At 42.2% G+C, this 19167-nt stretch overlaps 1 long non-coding RNA gene across 1 annotated transcript in view; it reads left to right on the forward strand.

Annotated features, from left to right (window-relative positions):
- The first annotated feature begins 211 nt into the window (after positions 1 to 211).
- Positions 212 to 19167, forward strand: part of LOC117420536 (uncharacterized) — a 46926-nt gene continuing 27970 nt past the window's right edge. Inside the window, exon 1 of the long non-coding RNA XR_004547366.2 lies at positions 212 to 312. This is a non-coding gene — a long non-coding RNA (uncharacterized LOC117420536). The remainder of the gene's footprint in view (positions 313 to 19167) is intronic.

Here is a 19167-nt window from a genome sequence, read left to right on the forward strand (position 1 = left end):
GTTTAGTCATGCTTTTAGACTGTCTCACATTTCCTGGATAATTTCACCTACTGGGTGAAATTATCCCCACCATTTCCCTGGGTGCTTTTGTCAATAGGCAATCTGCTGCTTCCCTTGTTGACTGACATGCTTTGAGCCAGTTGCAAGCCTTGACCCTGAAGACAATACTGGGGTGAAATGACAAAGGAATGAAAGTAGCAGACTTCCTGGAAGGAAACTGAGAACACAGTGTACTAGCAGATGTCTATTTTAAAATGAAAATGCACATTATGCACTCCATATGTCTTAAATGTGCAGTTTTTAAAGAAACAGGTAAGCTCTGTGTTATTATTTTGTTAGCTGCAATGACTGTATTTGCATTGTGTAGTACCTTCAGTACTCTGAGTGAAGTCATTTCCATTGCAGATTGATTGAGCTGCACCCTGATGCTGCTATGCTTCTAGTAGTTAGCTAGCCAAGTTTAGTGTAGAACTGGTTGTGAACAAAACATTTAAGAAATGCAGTGTAATACTGTCTGCCGTACTGTGTTTGTTAATCAGAGAGCTTTGCTTCAGTGGGTTGGTAAAGTAAGCATTTACCTTTGATGCTGAGGTACTTGCATTACTATTTTAGCAGCATGCCCTTTTCCTGAACTGTAGCAGTCTTGAATTCTTTTTTCATTTATGCAGGGAGTTGTTGAAGGGTATGGCTGCATCTTTTGAATCAGATTAACTTAACTTCAACTCTGAAATATAGTCAGACAGGGTCAAAAAAACAAAAACTGTGTTAACATATTGAAAAAATCTTGTGATTTCTTACATTTTAAAACAACTTATTTTAAATGAATTATGAAATCAGATTTTGATACTGGCTCATGTGGGTATCTTGCACCCAGTTTATGAACCCTGATGATGTATTGTTTGGAATACAGTTTTCCCTGTGATTTTATTGAAAGAGGAGAAATGTGCCATGTTTTGCAAGAACAGACACTAACCATGCATGTGTGTCACCGTCTAGGAAATGTGGAGCTCCAATTCCACTGGACTTTCATCAGATTAACTGTAGAGCTCCAATTCCACTGGACTCTCATCATCTTAACTGTGGAGCTCCAATTCCACTGGACTCTCATCAGGTTAACTGTGGAGCTCCAGTTCCACTGGACTCTCATCAGTTTAACTGTGGAGCTCCAATTCCACTGGACTCTCATCAGTTTAACTGTGGAGCTCCAATTCCACTGGACTCTCATCAGATTAACTGTGGAGCTCCAATTCCACTGGACTCTCATCAGTTTAACTGTGGAGCTCCAATTCCACTGGACTCTCATCAGTTTAACTGTGGAGCTCCAATTCCACTGGACTCTCATCATCTTAACTGTGGAGCTCCAATTCCACTGGAGTCTCATCAGATTAACTGTAGAGCTCCAATTCCACTGGACTCTCATCAGATTAACTGTAGAGCTCCAATTCCACTGGACTCTCATCAGTTTAACTGTGGAGCTCCAATTCCACTGGACTCTCATCAGTTTAACTGTGGAGCTCCAATTCCACTGGACTCTCATCAGATTAACTGTGGAGCTCCAATTCCACTGGACTCTCATCAGTTTAACTGTGGAGCTCCAATTCCACTGGACTCTCATCAGTTTAACTGTGGAGCTCCAATTCCACTGGAGTCTCATCAGATTAACTGTGGAGCTCCAATTCCACTGGACTCTCATCAGTTTAACTGTGGAGCTCCAATTCCACTGGACTCATCAGATTAACTTGGAGCTCCAATTCCACTGGACTCTCATCAGTTTAACTGTGGAGCTCCAATTCCACTGGACTCTCATCAGTTTAACTGTGGAGCTCCAATTCCACTGGACTCTCATCAGATTAACTGTGGAGCTCCAATTCCACTGGACTCTCATCAGTTTAACTGTGGGGCCAAAATTTCAGCACATAAATTTGCTGTGTTGAATTTGCATTTTCACAATAAGAACATACAAAAATGTACAGAAAACAAGAGATCATTCGGCCCAGAGTTGGTTTGCCGGTTCCTAGTCGGGTCATAAAGAATCCCAATGATTCAGCATGAACAATGATAATACTATGCATTGACCATAGTTTTGAATATCCTGTTCTTTGCGTGTTTAATTTTTCCTAGCTCAGCAAACACAGCTCCTATATATACAGTATATATTAAAATTCACAGACAATTTAGAGGCTCCATGAAGCGTTAATTGCTTATTAACCTGTGCCAGCCCCTACTCGTGCTGTGCTGGGTTGTTTTGTTCCTGTGCTGAGCTTTAACACTCAATCACAAGGTATTAAAAAAGTAACACATTTAGACAAACGTTTCATCAAGAAGACTTTCTGTGTATTTATCTCTTTTTAGTACTACTAAAAAATAATACACATAGTGTAACACAGTGGGGATGGGATTGGAGTCATCCCCGCAGTAAAATGTGTGGGTTTGTTTTGTTTGATTGTATTGCTTTATTGTTTAATTGATTTTGTTAATTGTTGTAGTATTAATTATCCCCTGCACCTGGTAGCCATTGTCAAATTAGTACCAGGTGCAGGGTATTTAAGAGAGGCAGATAGTCTGCCCAGTGCTGCTGAGAGAGAAGGAAGCAGGATAGGTGCTCTGCTTCCGAGCAGTCGGGTGAAGAAAGGTAGTGTAAACCTGTGTGGTTTGTTTCGGGGTGAAGATTTTGTTTGGTGTTCCAGGTAAACAGCTTAGCTGTCCTGATTTATAGTTAGGTTCCTGTTTGTTTAGTTAGCGCTCGTAAAGAGCTAGGTGTTTGTTTTGTATTTTGTTTATTTTTGTGTTTATTAAAAACTGTGCAACCGCACTTAAAAATCCATTTCTGTGTATTGGGTCTATTTTTAAAGGGGCAACGAACCAATTGAGTTGCGAATCTATTACATGTGGTGGCAGCGTGTGTGGGCGCCCCTAGAGACCCAGAAAATGGATTTTAAAGAACTGATCGAGGTGATCAATAAAAATACCGCCGCTCAAAAAGAGCAGAATGAGAGATGGGAGAGAGAGCTGGGGTTGGCCCCGCTGAAGAGACAAGTGCGGGAGCCGACCGAACTGGAGCTGTTGTTCCAAAGGTGGGAGCAAGCGAGAGGAGCCCCGCAGACTCCAGCCCCAGAGCCCAGTGGGGAGGAGCTGCCGCTTCCAGAGCCCAGAGGGGAGGAGCCGCCGCTTCCAGAGCCCAGAGGGGAGGAGCCGCCGCTTCCAGAGCCCAGAGGGGAGGAGCCGCCGCTTCCGGAGCCCAGAGGGGAGGAGCCGCCGCTTCCAGAGCCCAGAGGGGAGGAGCCGCCGCTTCCAGAGCCCAGAGGGGAGGAGCCGCCGCTTCCAGAGCCCAGAGGGGAGGAGCCGCCGCTTCCAGAGCCCAGAGGGGAGGAGCTGCCGCCGCCAGAGGGGGAGGAGCTGCCTGAGCTGCAGCTGAATGAGGAAGAGGAGCTAACGTGCCCAGCACCACCACAACCCCGACCTCCACCCCAGCAAAGCAGTCCAGGGCTGGTGGGTACGGTCCCTTGCTCCGTGCTCGTGGACACCATGCCGGAATGCATGGACCTCCCTGTGCTCGACCTAGTGCCCAGGTCGGGGCACCACCAGGCACAGTTGCTCACCTGGTCCCTTGCTCCGCTCCCCCTGAAACCTCAGACGTCACGACGCGGTCGTGTGACGTCACTGGCGTTCCCCCTTCCTCCCGCTGTGTTCCCCCTGGAGTCTCGGAGGTCGTTGCGCCGGTCCCGTGGCTCACACCTCTGCCTGTTGCTGCACCGTCCAGGGTACCGGCCTACGCGTTGGTCGCCCCTAGCAAGCCGTTTGGGTCCCTCCTCGCCGGATCATGGTCCCTACCCTGAAGCGCCGGAGGACTCCACCCATCCTCAAGCCCACCCGAAGGATCGGGAGAAGGTGGAACTTTGTGGACTCGAGGGTGGGTGGTTATGCTTTAGGGGAGGGGGTGGCCTTGGAATGGCCAGTCAGTGTTGCACACTTGGGGGGGAGGATATGTAACACAGTGGGGATGGGATTGGAGTCATCCCCGCAGTAAAATGTGTGGGTTTGTTTTGTTTGATTGTATTGCTTTATTGTTTAATTGATTTTGTTAATTGTTGTAGTATTAATTATCCCCTGCACCTGGTAGCCATTGTCAAATTAGTACCAGGTGCAGGGTATTTAAGAGAGGCAGATAGTCTGCCCAGAAGGAAGCAGGATAGGTGCTCTGCTTCCGAGCAGTCGGGTGAAGAAAGGTAGTGTAAACCTGTGTGGTTTGTTTCGGGGTGAAGATTTTGTTTGGTGTTCCAGGTAAACAGCTTAGCTGTCCTGATTTATAGTTAGGTTCCTGTTTGTTTAGTTAGCGCTCGTAAAGAGCTAGGTGTTTGTTTTGTATTTTGTTTATTTTTGTGTTTATTAAAAACTGTGCAACCGCACTTAAAAATCCATTTCTGTGTATTGGGTCTATTTTTAAAGGGGCAACGAACCAAGTGAGTTGCGAATCTATTACAATAGCTACAGTTGCAGCCATGGTCTACTGACTCAGCTTTGCAGATTACTGATTGACAGACAATGTGACAGTGATGGGATGTAGAAACTGTGTTTTCTGAAAAGCTTTGTTTGAGATGCGCTTCACTATCTTTGCTACCAGGTTGCTGATGAAAATGTAAATGCCCAATAAGAGGTGGGTGGGGTCCTAGAGGGGCTCCTCTGGTGCAAAGTCGCCAGTCTTCGATGGGGATTTTGGAGGGAACGTCGCATTGGCTCTGGTGCTCCTGCGGGTTAGGGAGGCAAAATTGGCAGGGACTTTTTCTCCTAATCATGCTACAGCGGACCCTGCTGGCCAGGTGCCTAGTGAGCTCAGGCCGGCACCTGCAGGGCTGGCCGTTGTCCTCCAGAGGATGTAGCTCGTTAGAGTTCCTGGTTGTAAAAGAGGAAACTGGCTTGGTCGTGGGATCTGAGGAAAACTAATCAGAAGGCTGAACAGAACTCCAATGAGGAACTAGCGGTTTGTATTGAACCTCACATCCCTAGAGTTAATTTCCAGTCACCTGAACCTGGGATTTATAATGACACTGCAGTCTGTCTGCTTTGCTGCTTGTGTCTAGTTGCCTGTTACACAGGCTTTAATAGACATACAAGCCCAAAGAGATTGCTTGCTTCCAGGTAATAAAAATAAGCCGCCTTAGCTCTTTACTGCTGGAGTTGGCAGAAATCTCACAGTGCAGAGTGCTCCTTCAGGCTAGAGGTTTGATCAATATTTGGAAGGTGTGTGTTCTGAAGCCTCTGTCTGGAAGGAGTCCATGCTTTCATCCTTTCAGCGTTAACTCGTTTGAAGCCACTATTGCTAATTCAGCATGTATGATTACATAAGAAAGCTTTATTCAAATGTTGTATCAAATAGAGCCATCATTTGCAGAGACGGTTCTGACTGACAGCTCTATATATAGAGGTTCTGATTTGAGATTTCTAAATGTGTGATTTAACTCTTATTTCACTCTGTAGGTTGACAAATCCCTCCAGTAACTATTTTAAATCTGGGTTTTAACCAAAGGTCAGAATACATTTTGTAAAAATAAATAAATTAAAGGTATTTTGAATGATTGATTAATTAATTAAAGGAGATCCTTATTCAAATTTGGAGCTTTATTTCTTTCCTTTTAGCTGTGTTTAAGTGCGGATGTACTGTAAAACCAGATTAAAACCTTTTTTTTTAAAATTATTATTAGAATTCAAGAAAAAATGTTACTTTTTAGCCTGAAAAGCATAAAATGTCCTAGACGGTGACATGCATCCATGAGTTTGTGTCTGTTCTTGCAAAACATGGCAAGGTTTAGTAAGGTGAGAGGTTAAGACAGCTGCCAGTCATTCAAAAGACACCACCTGCAAAGAGAAATGATAATGAAGTTATGTCTTAGGGTTGTCTTTGCAATTAGGTGCATGAAGCTTTTGGAATAATTTCAAAGAAGCTGTTTGGTTTTCTTTCCATGTACGGGTAAACATTACAGTGTGTATATGCACTTTTCTGAAGCAACGTTAAGCAAACACAGCAGAATTAAGCAGAGATAACAAAGACTGCAGCAATGCTGCACATCTTCTAATATGCTGTAAACAAGTACATTAGAATACAGCTTTGTAGAATAGGCTCTTGTCTGTCATAAACTTTCTGTCTTTGTGCACTGCTAACATAAAGGTTAAAGGTTAACACTCTCTTCTACCTGAGGAGTGCCTAGAAACCAAAATACTAAAATAAACAATAGGAGGAGAAAAAATGAAACCCCTGGGAATCCATGGCTAAACGGACCGCACTTCCTCCAGGTGCCTGGCTAAAGGTCTTATTATGATCACAGAGGGTTATACAGTGTTGTTCATGATAATTATCCAGTCTATTCTTGAAGGATCTGATAGCCTCTGCTTCAACTCTGTCAGGCAGCCTGTTCCAATGGTTCACCACCTTTCTGTGAAAAAGCTCCTTCTCCCCTCGGTTCTGAATATGCCCTTCTTCAGCTTCCACCCGTGGGGCCCTGGTTCTGTTCTCTGTAACCTGTGAAAAATAATTTTCAGCAGTTACTTTGTTAAACCTCTTGACAATTTTAAATACCTCTATTAAGTCGCCTCTGGCTCTCCTTTCTAGGCTATACAGATTCAGCTCTTTCAGTCTATCTTCATAACATACCCTTCAATCTTGGAATTAATTATGTTGCTCTCTCCAATGTCTCAATGTCTTTCTTATGATATAGGGAGAAGGACTGGACACAGTATTCTAGGTGTGGTCGTACCAGTATATTGTATAATTAATATATCTAGATATGAATTCAACTGTCCTTGCTGTATAACCTAACATTCTATGTGCCTTTTCTATAGCTTCTCCAGATTCATCTGCTACTACCCCCAAGTCCTTTTCATACATAGCCTCCTCTATTTCGTTACTATTCATGCTGTACTTGCTTCTAATGTTTTTACACCCTATGTGCAAGGCTTTGCATTTATTCACATTAAGGAGGTGATGTAAGTATAGGCGCAGTGCAAATAATTGCGAATGCAAAATTCAAATTGCATTGCGGCCAGTCCATTTTTTTGCACTGTGCCCTTTGTAAGCTTAAGAGCAATGCAAATTACTCAACACACACAAATAATGATCCGCAATTATGATAATGAGGGTTTCAATGATCGCATCGGTCTATTTAGCAGCCACACCTCAGAATTAGGAGTACAGAGAGCATATACAACCAAATAAATATACAAACCAAAAAAAATGTCAGAGGAAGGGCAGCAAAGTCCTCTTGGCACACGGAAAAGAAAATAAAAAGTTTTCTGAGAAGGAGCTGAGAGTCCTTACAGCTGAGGTCACGCAGCATGAAACAGAGTTGTTTGGAAAAGCCTCAGCCAACATCAGTTATGCTAGTATCCTTATGAAATGATATGTATTGGCCTGCCCTTTTCAGCATGACATCCAGAAATTTGCCTAGCACTCTGGAAAAGGAGGATTGGGCTGTCCCTCCAGACATTCCACCTGTGGTCTGAAAGGAGCCAGAGGCTAAGTAGTGCAGAGAACACAGCACTTTCACATGTGCAGGGATAGCGGTCTCTAGATTGACTGGGGTCTAGCTCATCCCTCAATTCAGCTATTAGGTCTAGGATGACCTGCGGAGTGAGACGATAACGCTTTAGCACCGCATCCTCCGGCATCCCAAACAAAGTAACCCTGGGATTGAATATGCAGGGTCTTCTTCGTCTTGCCCTTCTCCTCCGAACATGTTCCTGCCTCTCCTCAACAAGAGCCAAGTGTCGCCGCATCAGGAAGTGTACCACAGCAGCCATCCTGAAGTCATTGACATGGACCTCTCAGAACTACATTTCCCATCACCCTCCTGCTCACATATGTAACTGAGATGGATTTACCAGTGCACAGGAGGGTGATGGGAAATGTAGTTCTGAGAGGTCCTTGCGGGTACATGTGAAGCCATCTTGAGGCAGGGAATGCAATTTAAAAGTTTAAAAAAGTGGTCAAAATGTAAAAAAAAATTTATTAAAACAATACACACACCTTACGTAAACAGTAAAACATGGGAACATGTAACACAATAAAATAAAAAGGTCCTTATATACCATTTAATCCAATTGTTTTCAGCTTCATCATCTGTGAGTATTTTATCCCAATATACACTGTATTGTATTTCTTACAGTACTTTAAGCAAATGAAAATACAACATATTCAACCATCATTGTGTTAGAATGTTCTTTTTTTCTGCTGACGTTATTTTGAAACATTCACACTGGATGGATTAACCTTGTCTGTATCATGATTTGCACAACTGACCTGGGGATCGTTTTAACTTTCTGTTTTATCCATCTTGAATGCAGCCCCAAACCACTGCTGTACACCAGGTAGACAAGCTGACATTGAGGAACACACTGACATTTACTAAGAAGAGTATGCAAAATGTCTGCCATTGAAAGACTGCCTGGGTTTCTAATTGCTTTTGACAGAATGCTGCAGGCTGTAAGAAACCGCATGAAAGAAAGATAATTGCAGCTTACAACCTTAAAATACCAGTAGGTAAAATAAGGCAGTAAGAGTCATGCACTACGTTCTATTTTAGATTTTTTAAATGCAGCTATACGTGGATACAGTATGCTCTGCCTCTTGTGTTTATAAAAATGAGTAAACTTCAGAAGCAGTGCTCTAATAGATCATTTGATGCAGATATTTGTCTTCAGGTCTCTCTAGTGTAACACTTCATTACTGAAACGGTTTGGCTTAATCTCCTGCTTTTTATTTCATCTTGAGTAAACTAAATTACAAAGAGACTTGACATACTGTATTAGCATTCTTAGGAGACTCATAATGTACCCTCTACTGTAATTGCATTAATTAGGTTCAAAGACCATTTAAAATTGTAATTATTTCTTGTACTGCATAAAAGAACAGTTAAATATGAAAACGAACCAATTCTACCTACATTTTACTTTTTTTAATTGTATTTTATTAAATGTATTTATTATAGATCTTAGTAAGGGTTCAATTTTAGCCCAGATATTGATGTGATACTGCCATCTGAATTGGTTTTGTTTCAGATGCAGTAGTTTATATTAAATTACTTAGTATCAGATGGAAACTATGTGACACTGTTTAATTAATCTCATTCAACTATATATTGTAAAATACATGGTAGGCTGGATATCAGCTTGTATCACACAGCATAATATACAATGTTCAATATTGAAAGCAGAAAAGGTTCACAAGTAGGACAGCTTCAGAGCGCCACCACTTCAAAACTTCCATTTGCCTTGTAAAGCGGTTGTCTCAGACGCTCTAACTGAGTATCTGTCTGGATGTCAGATTGCAGTTGCTTCATAGCCTTGCCTAGGGTTCTTTTATCCTAATGAACCAGGGAGGGACAACTCAGGCTAGCAGTTTCTTGCATAAGAACAAGGAGAGAGGATGACACCATCTGCAAAGGTTATTAGTTAGGAGGCAGTGTGGTCCAATGGTTAAAGTCCAGGACTTGTAACCAGAAGGTCACTGGTTGAAATCCCACCCCTGCCACTGACTGACTCACTGTGTGACCCTGAGCAAGTCACTTAACCTCCTTGTGCTCCATCTTGCGGATGAGATGTTCAATCAATGTCCTATTGTAAGTGACTCTGCATATGGGCAGCAGTGTGGAGTAGTGGTTAGGGCTCTGGACTCTTGACCGGAGGGTTGTGGGTTCAGTCCCAGATGGGGGACACTGCTGCTGTACCCTTGAGCAAGGTACTTTACCTAGATTGCTCCAGTTAAAACCCAACTGTATAAATGGGTAATTGTATGTAAAAATAATGTGATATCTTGTAACAATTGTAAGTTGCCCTGGATAAGGGCGTCTGCTAAGAAAGAAATAATAATAATATAATGCATAGTTCACAGCCGACCTCTGTAAAGCACTTTGTGATGGTGGTCTACTATGAAAGGCACTATATAAAAATAAAGATAGTATTCTTACATTCTAGTACCCTCACAACATAAATATTGAAGGATAGGTTGCCAGGGTATTTCTCCATCCACAATTCTAACTTGAACTACCAATTTATTCTGATATTTTCAGCCCTCTTAGTTTATGTAGTGACTGTGAATGGTATGTGAACTTTATTTAAAAAAACAAAAAACAAAAAGTAAGCCTTGTGCAGTATTTTTGATATGTTTATTTTTTTTATATACAAATGATATGCATTTCCAAGAGTTACTGAGAATGCTGTTAAAAATGAGTACGTATTTCCAAGAAGGACTATAGTTCTGGTTTATGTGGCACATGGGAATTTGGGATAGATAGAATAAGGACACCCCATAATCAAAATTCAAGAAACAAAAGACTTTTCAGTCTTTTCATTGTAATTGCAAGGGTACCAACTGATGTAGTTACAGCTTCTAGACACTAGAGTGCGATAGTATTACCTTCACACAGTATTTGAGTATAAGCACCTTAGTCTAACCGTTACAAATGTAACACTGGGGTGATTGCATTGCTGTAGAACTGTGTGCTGCTGTAAAGTTCTTAAGAACTTTTCTGTTATTGTTTTTCAGGTAAGCTGTAACTTAAATCTACATTACAGAAGTGTGTTTAGATATGGATTGTTATTCGATGTCATAAATGCGTAAGTGTCATAAAAAACGATTAATACGATATTAAACAAATGCGAAATACAGACAACGTGGTAGAAATGCAAAATGTCCGTTTATATTTAATATGGGTATATATTTGGAAAATACAGGATTAAACTATTAGCGATAGTGTAAGGAAGATATAAGGTATATCAGAGTATGATTAGGAAAAACGGAAATCTACTGTATTAAGGATGACTAGTTTATATTATTTTTGGTTTACTGACATACGCGGTGTGAAAGTAAAGGAAACGAGAAATAACTGTAAAGGGAGTTAATGGGAATTTTCTGTTTAATTATAGAAGCTGTATTAAGGGGGAAAACGTTATTGATTTTAAGAAAGGTGTAAGAAACAATGATTGAAATAGAATGTTTGAAAGTGGGTGTTTGAGAATAAATAAATCCGAATAAATCCGACACATTGGAACTTGAGTGTCTGAAATTCTTTCTTTAAGTGTGTAGCATAGTCTGGTCAGCCTGAGAGTCAGAAGTGTTACATTTAGAAAATGCCCTCTTGATTTAAATTTCTAGAGATGACTTATGATTGAAACAGTCTGAGTTAATCTGACACTCATTTTTATACGAACAGTTGAACATGATTTAGAAGGTCAGAGCTGAAGCGTAGCCTCTTAATAGTTTTGTATGGCATCATTTTAAAGTGCTGTGCAAACTTGAAAGTTAAGAAGATCTTTTGTAATCTTTGTAGGAAGCCATGTCCAGGTGTCTGTTTCAGTCTATTTAGACATCTGCTCCTCCAAGTCCCAGAAATTATACACTGTGGGGCTGATGTAAGGATAGGCATAGTGCAAACAACTGCGGCTGCAAAATCCAAATTGTCTAGCGGCCAGGCAATTATTTGGAACTGCGGGTAAGCTTAAGAGCAAATTACTCAACATGCACAAATAATGAGCTGCAATCATGATAAAGAGGGTCTCAACGAGCACCGCCTGTGCATCGGGCTATTTAGCGGCTGCACCTACAGTCCAGAGGTGAGGTGAGTTAGTACAGAGAGCAGTAGGCGCTGTATGAAATTTGTGGAGCATGAAAATCAAATCAAACCAAGCAAACAAACGTGTCAGAGAAATAGCAGCAAAGTCCTCTTGGCAGATGGAAAAGAAAAGAAAAGTTTTCTGAGGAAGATAGTCCTTACAGCTGAGGTCACTCAGCATCAATTGAGTTATTTGGAAAAGTCACAGCCAACATCAGTTATGCTACCAAAGAAGCCATATGGCCTTGTGACAAGCTGGCTTTAGTGGTGACGTCAGACCAGAAATGAACACACAGCGCTGCGAGTGAAATAGTGAATGAAAGCGCTGCTGCGCAGTATATTAATTATGGAAAAAATAAAAGGTTTAAACAAACACAAAAACACTTTGTAAAATAAAATGGCACAGCAGCCAAAACAAACACACAATAAACAGACAGACAAACGAGTGAAACCAGACACAAACTAGTGCCGTGCTGGTTCTCCAGCACGTGTAGCAATTGTTATTTTGAATATCTCCTTCTCTCTCACCTGTTCTCCACTCACGAACACACAACACCGAGTGAATGAGACGTGCTTCTATATATACAATTGTGCTGGGATTCAATTACCAATTAATTATTCACTTGAATCCCAGCACATGAACTAAATCTGTGCAACCCCGTGCTCACATATTATTAACTACTTTAAATGCACGTGAAGTGAAGTGCAATCCCTGTGCCTAAATACAATTATACATTTTAAATAACTTGTGCTACACACACCCATTTATATCCCATGCAGCAATATCTATATACCAACATTAACACACGCAACATATAACACAGAAATGCACACAGGCGGGGCACATTGCCACAGGCATTTATAGTGGAGAAAGTCAATGCTGTTGGTATTACTAGGAGGACAGTCAACCAGATGATGAAAAGGTGAAATTCAGCTATTAGGTCTAGGATGACCTGCGGATTGAGACGATACCACTGTACCACCATATCCTCCGGCAATCCGTGGGTTTTAATACGTGGGGCTTCCCTGTTTTGCCCTTCTCCCAATGTTTTCCTGTCTGTCCTCCACAAGCCAAGCATCTCTGCATCAGGAAGGAGCAGCACTACTGTGGAGTAGTGGTTAGGACTCTGGACTCTTCACCGGAGGGTCATGGGTTCAATCCCAGGTGGGGGTGCTGTACCCTTGAGCAAGGTACTTTACCTAGATTGCTCCAGTAAAAACCCAACTGTGTAAATGAGTAACTGTGTGTAAAAATAATGTGATATCTTGTAACAGCACCCCTGTCATAGATGTGAGGAGGACTTGCATGGACACAGTTAGTGATGAACCTAATGATCCTTGTGAACCCGGTCAGACAAACAAGCATAAGAGAGAAAAGAACCTCAACGGGCACAAGCCTGGAGTTAAATGGCCAAGAGCTTGTGAGAAAACTGCATGGGACACAGTAAACACAGATCTCTGCGTCGCATTGGAAAGATTAAGTGGAACAGTTGAAAAGAAGCTGGATAAATTTGGGGACATCATCTACGCATATGGAAGTGAGAGGTTTGGAGTTGAAAAAAGGAAGGAAAAAGTACAAACTATTCCTGGAAAGTCTAGACGGCAGCAGGAGATTGAACGCTTAGTTAGAGAAAGGAGACAGCTGAGGAACCAATGGAGAAGAGCAGAACAAAGTCAGAAGGAGGGACTCAATCTCTTACAAAAGGTCATAAAAGATAAGCTTGCAACATTGCGCAGAGCTGAGCGCCTACGGAAACGCTACAAAAAGAAGGAGCGTGCGAGAGCTAACTTTTATAAAGACCCATTCAAATTTGTAAAGAAGTTATTCACCAGTGAGAAGAATGGCACACTAAAAGCATCTAAGGTTGAGCTGGAGAGATATTTGGAGGAAACACATACAGATTCAAAAAGGCAGGAGCCTATGTCAATTCCGTCAGACATCCCACCTATCAATCCACCAGAATACCAAATGGAGGACTGTGCACCTAAGTGGAAAGAAATAGAGCAAGCTGTGAAAAAAGCAAGGGCTTCATCATCTCCAGGGCCTAATGGAGTTCCGTACAGAGTGTACAAGAGTGCTTCAGGAGTTCTACGAATTCTGTGGAAATTGATGAAAGTGGCATGGGAAAAACAGGTTGTACCAAGAGCATGGCGCCGAGCAGGTGGAGTCTTTATGCCTAAAGAAAAAGATTCTACAAGCATCAGTCAGTTTTGTCGCATTTCCCTATTAAACGTAGAAGGCAAGATTTTCTTCAGCATTATTGCTCAGAGATTGTCAGCTTACCTATTAAAGAACTGCTTCATTGACACTTCAATACAAAAAGCGGGCATTCCAGGTTTCCCAGGTTGCTTAGAACACATCAATGTGATCTGGCAACAAATTCAATCAGCTAAAAAGGAGAGGAAGGAGCTCCATGTGACATTCCTGGATTTGGCTAATGCATATGGTTCAGTGCCACATGAACTACTTTGGGCAGCATTTGATTTTTTCAGTGTACCGATGACAATAACAAATTTAGTGAAAGCCTATTTTGGAGATTTGCAATTCAGTTTTTCAACTTCAGAATTCAGCACTACATGGCAATGCCTAGAGGTTGGAATAATGGCAGGATGCACCATTTCTCCACTGGCTTTTACCATGGCAATGGAAGTAATCATTAGGGCATCAAAATGGGTAGTAGGAGGAGAGCGCTTGGCTTCTGGAATGCGATTACCACCAATTCGAGCATATATGGATGACATGACAACCATGACTACAACAGTAGCCTGCACTAATCGATTATTGGGCAAATTAACCAATAACATTGAATGGGCACGAATGCAATTCAAGCCCACTAAATCAAGGAGCATCTCTATAATTAAAGGCAAAGTAGTAGATAAAACATTCTTCATTAATGGTGAGGCAATACCAACAGTGTCTGAGAAGCCAGTGAAGAGTCTTGGGAGATGGTACGACGGGGATCTAAAGGACACAGTTCGTGTGGGAGAAGTTAGACAACAAGCAGTGGAAGGGTTGAAGAGCATAGACAGCTGCGCTCTACCAGGTAAACTAAAACTCTGGTGCTTTCAGTTTGGTCTACTGCCGAGGTTGCTGTGGCCACTGACTGTGTACGAGGTTTCTTTGACAACAGTAGAGAAGCTGGAAGCTTTAATCAGTTCATACATCAGGAAATGGTTGGGAGTTCCACGCTGCCTCAGCAGAGTGGGACTTTATGGTAAAGGAATACTGCAGCTACCAGTCTCTGCTCTAACCGAGGAGTTTAAGTGCGCCAAGGTCAGACTGGAAATGACATTAGTAGAGTCACGCGATAAATGCGTAAGGGAGGCAGCACCTGTGTTGAAAACTGGAAGAAAGTGGGCGGCAAAGAAAGCTGTGGAAGATGCAAAGGCTGCCCTTCGAATTGGTGATATCATGGGACAAGTTCAGCATGGAAGAGGGGGTCTTGGTTTCAGTTCAACTCCTCCTACATGGCACAAGGCGGCCCCAGCTCAAAGGAGGAAGCTGGTAGTCAACGAGGTGCAAAAGCAGGAGGAGAGGATGAGGTGTATAAAGGCCATTTCCCAGGCCAAACAGGGAGAATGGATGAGATGGGAGAGTGTGGAACAACGCAAGATTGGCTGGCAAGACCTATGGTCAATGGAACAGAGCAGGATCAGTTTCCTCATCAGGTCAACATATGATGTTCTCCCATCACCACAGAACCTAAACCTCTGGGTAGGAGAGGATCCCTCATGTCCTTTGTGTTCATCACCTGCAACATTAAGGCACATTTTGACAGGATGTAAGGTGGCTCTTAGCCAAGGACGGTTTACTTGGCGCCATGACCAGGTGCTGCGATGTTTGGCCTTAGCATTGGAAGACAAGCGTAACATGACCAATAAGTTGCCACCTGTTCCATCAAAACATTACACACAAAAGACAACATTCCTCCGCCCAGGAGAGCAACCACCAAGAAAAGGTGTTAAAACCAATCCTCGCCCAGGACAACTGGAAGCTGCTAGAGACTGGAATATGCTGGCAGATGTTGGTCAACGGCTTATTTTTCCACCTGAGATTGCCACCACTAACCTTCGACCAGATATTGTCTTGTGGTCTGGATCAGCACGCCTTGTTCACCTGGTAGAGTTAACAGTGCCATGGGAGGATGCTGTAGATGAGGCGTATGAGAGGAAGAAACTGCGGTATATTCAACTAGCCACTGAAGCGGAACAGCGAGGATGGAGAGTTCGGGTTTAACCAGTGGAAGTGGGTTGTCGAGGATTTGTGGCACACTCTACAACCCGGTTTCTCAGAGACGTCGGATTCAGTGGCCAAGAGTTGCGTCGCACAGTGAAGAACTTATCTGAAGCAGAAGAGAGGAGCAGCTACTGGCTGTGGTTGAGACGGAAAGATTCTGGCTGGGGACAGGTAAGTAAGCTGGGCTGAGTTGAGTGGGGGACGGAGGGGGGTGATGCTGGGACGCCAGAATCACCGTCGAGCCCTCTTGAGGTGTCGTGGGCTAGTCGACGAAACACTGAGGATGGAAGGTGCCCACTTGAAAACCCCAGAGATGTACCCTACTTAGCTCAATCCAGACGGTTGTCATGCTGATGCGCTGGGGAGGCCGCACTTTGGTTGATCCCCGGAGCCAGCATCGCAGCCGTTGTGTGTGCTGATGCGCCAGGGAGGCAAAATAAGCTGATCCCTGGAGCCAGCATTACACTTCAGCCATTAACACCAGACAGAAGGATATCTACATCATCATATGGAAGGAAACGTAAATGGATGGAGACACATATGGATCACATTAGTTTACTGTAAAGCTACGTCTTAGTTGGTGCTTATCTTGGCGAGAGCCGAGTTCAAATCAGCATGAAGTTTTAACATCTACTCTCGTGTAATGGAAATCATAACAACTGTAAGCCACCCTTGATAAGGGCATCTGCCAAGAAATAAATAATAATAAAAGTGTAGTCCTGAGGCCAATGACAGGTCTCTGAAGGTGTGTGGTTTTCTTAATTACTCACTTCTACAATGGTTTGCACCTTTCACAAGTGGCAAAATCCTTACATCTCATTATAGCGTTTCCAGATCACTGCCCAATTCCTACCCTTTTCTTAATTTGAATACATTTCAATATAATTTAAATTGATTCATGATGGCAAAGTGCAAATTTGATACGGGTGCAGAACAGCAGGTGAAAACCATTCTATACATACGCCGCATTTTTAGTGGCTGCTAAAGTCCCACTTTATGGTGGCTGAACAAAATGCAGATTTTGGCCACAATATGGGTGTTTTGCAGACGCAAATCACTTTACATGTATGCTTACATCAGCTCCTTACCGTACATGTTTTAAGCAAGTCACTGCAGTCAGATATGTGTATTTTCATAATGGATGTGCAATTAAGTAGAATACACTATTCCTTATCTTTTAATATATATTAAGCATGCCTGTCACAAAGGTCAAATATCACCTATATGTATCATGCATTTTTTTGTGTCAATACCATTTTTAATGGGAATGTTTTTGCATTATGTAGCAAATCCAGGGCAGCTTGTTTCAAAATGTTCCATGATGTTTAAACTAAGTACCCTTGACAAATGTGTTACTCTACATGTTTTAAGATTTACTACAGTCAGGACTGCCCAGTCCCTGACCACATTCCGGCGCCTCCTTAAGACTCACCTCTTCAAACAGCACCTGTAGAACTCCTCTGTTGTATCCTGGGACACTATCACCCTTCATTTAAATATGCTTTATTTTGCTCTTATCTGCCCCCTATTTTACTGCATTTAATCCTGTACCTCAGAATATTGTAATCTGCCAAGTGTTTAATCTGTAGTATTTTGTACTTAATCATATCCTGATGTAACTTTCACTATTATCTGCTGTATTATTGAATTGTGGTTTGTCACACTTGAGTATTATTGTATTTCTTGTTCTTATTGTATGACTTATATTGTAACACTTGAATGTATTTGTATTTGCTTGCGATTGTAAGTCGCCCTGGATAAGGGCGTCTGCTAAGAAATAAATAATAATAATAATAATAATAATAATAATAATAATAATACAGCAGTTTGGGCACCTGGGACCCCTAATCATACAGTACACTAGGTAGTTTGAGAAGGTCAAGTTCTGACCAATTCAAACTGGTCTCCTGACAATGAAAATGGATGAACCCCACTGTCTAATAAAAAACACACACAAAGTCTTCGTAGACACAACAAGGGGGCAGCATGTCCAATGTGGATTCTCTCCCTTCGTAATTACCGGCTGCTCCTGACTTGGATCACTGAAAGAGCAACATGTCTGCCTCAGGGTCAGCCAAACATCAGTACATCAGGGCTTCACCATTGCTATCCGGAGGCTGCCAGAGCTCTGGCACAAGTACAGTATGCCTACATGAAACACTGATAGCAGGTTGCATTTTTATGTGACTGTGCCTCTTGAAAATACAGAGCAGTAAACATGAACATTTTGACTCATCCTCGTAAAGGTTCATTTTAGCTGCACTGCAAATAAAAGGAAATGGGTCAATTAAATCATTTCAGGCTTTAAACAGACTAAATATCTGCCACCAGTGGAACTGCTGTTATTAACATGATAAAAACGCAATTTCTTGATTAGCAGTTTTGATGTTGCCATGTATCAGCAGCGAGTAACATGTCCCACAAGCTATGAAAAAAGACCGCAATTATGAAACCTAATGGCACTAAAAAGCAGCTATTAAGCCTCTAAAATGCACTGCTGTGGAGCAGATGTCATTTGTAAAAGGAGGCTTCCTATATATAACAGTGGCCTGGTTGTGTCCGGTTGATTCCGTGTCCGTTCATTTTCACCACATTTTAAGTTTTTTTTTTTTTTTTTTACTTGCTTCACTTTAGTTTTACAATGCTCAGTAGGAAAGTTTACAAACGAGAGGAGGCCATTCGGCCCATCTTGCTCGTTTGGTTGTTGGTAGCTTATTGATCCCAGAATCTCATCAAGCAGCTTCTTGAATAGTAAGCAATATAGTATTCTTCTGGTATAGTAAGCAAACTTGTTAAATGTGCAGACGACACAAAAATAGGAGGAGTGGCAAACACTGTTGAAGCAGCAAAGGTCATTCAAAATGATCTAGACAGCATTCAGAACTGGGCAGACACATGGCAAATTACATTTAATAGAGAAAAGTGTAAAGTACTGCACGCAGGCAATAAAAATGTGCATTACAAATATCATATGGGAGATACTGAAATTGAAGAAGGAATCTATGAAAACCAACTCCCCAGTAATGTTGTTGAAGCTGACACCCTGGGATCCTTCAAGAAGCTGTTTGATGAGATTCTGTAATCAATAAGTTACTAACAACCAAACGAGCAAGATGGGCTGAATGGCCTCCTCTCGTTTGTAAACGTTCTTATGTTCTTATGTTCTTATGATCCCAGGGTGTCAGCTTCAACAACATTACTGGGGAGTTGGTTCCAGACCTTCACAATTCTCTGTGTAAAAAAGTGCCTCCTATTTTTTGTTCTGAATGCCCCTTTATCTAATCTCCATTTGTGACCCCTGGTCCTTGTTTCTTTTTTCAAGTCCCTTGG

The sequence above is a fragment of the Acipenser ruthenus genome, chromosome 1 (assembly GCF_902713425.1).
Source record: "Acipenser ruthenus chromosome 1, fAciRut3.2 maternal haplotype, whole genome shotgun sequence".
Taxonomy (NCBI): domain Eukaryota; kingdom Metazoa; phylum Chordata; class Actinopteri; order Acipenseriformes; family Acipenseridae; genus Acipenser; species Acipenser ruthenus.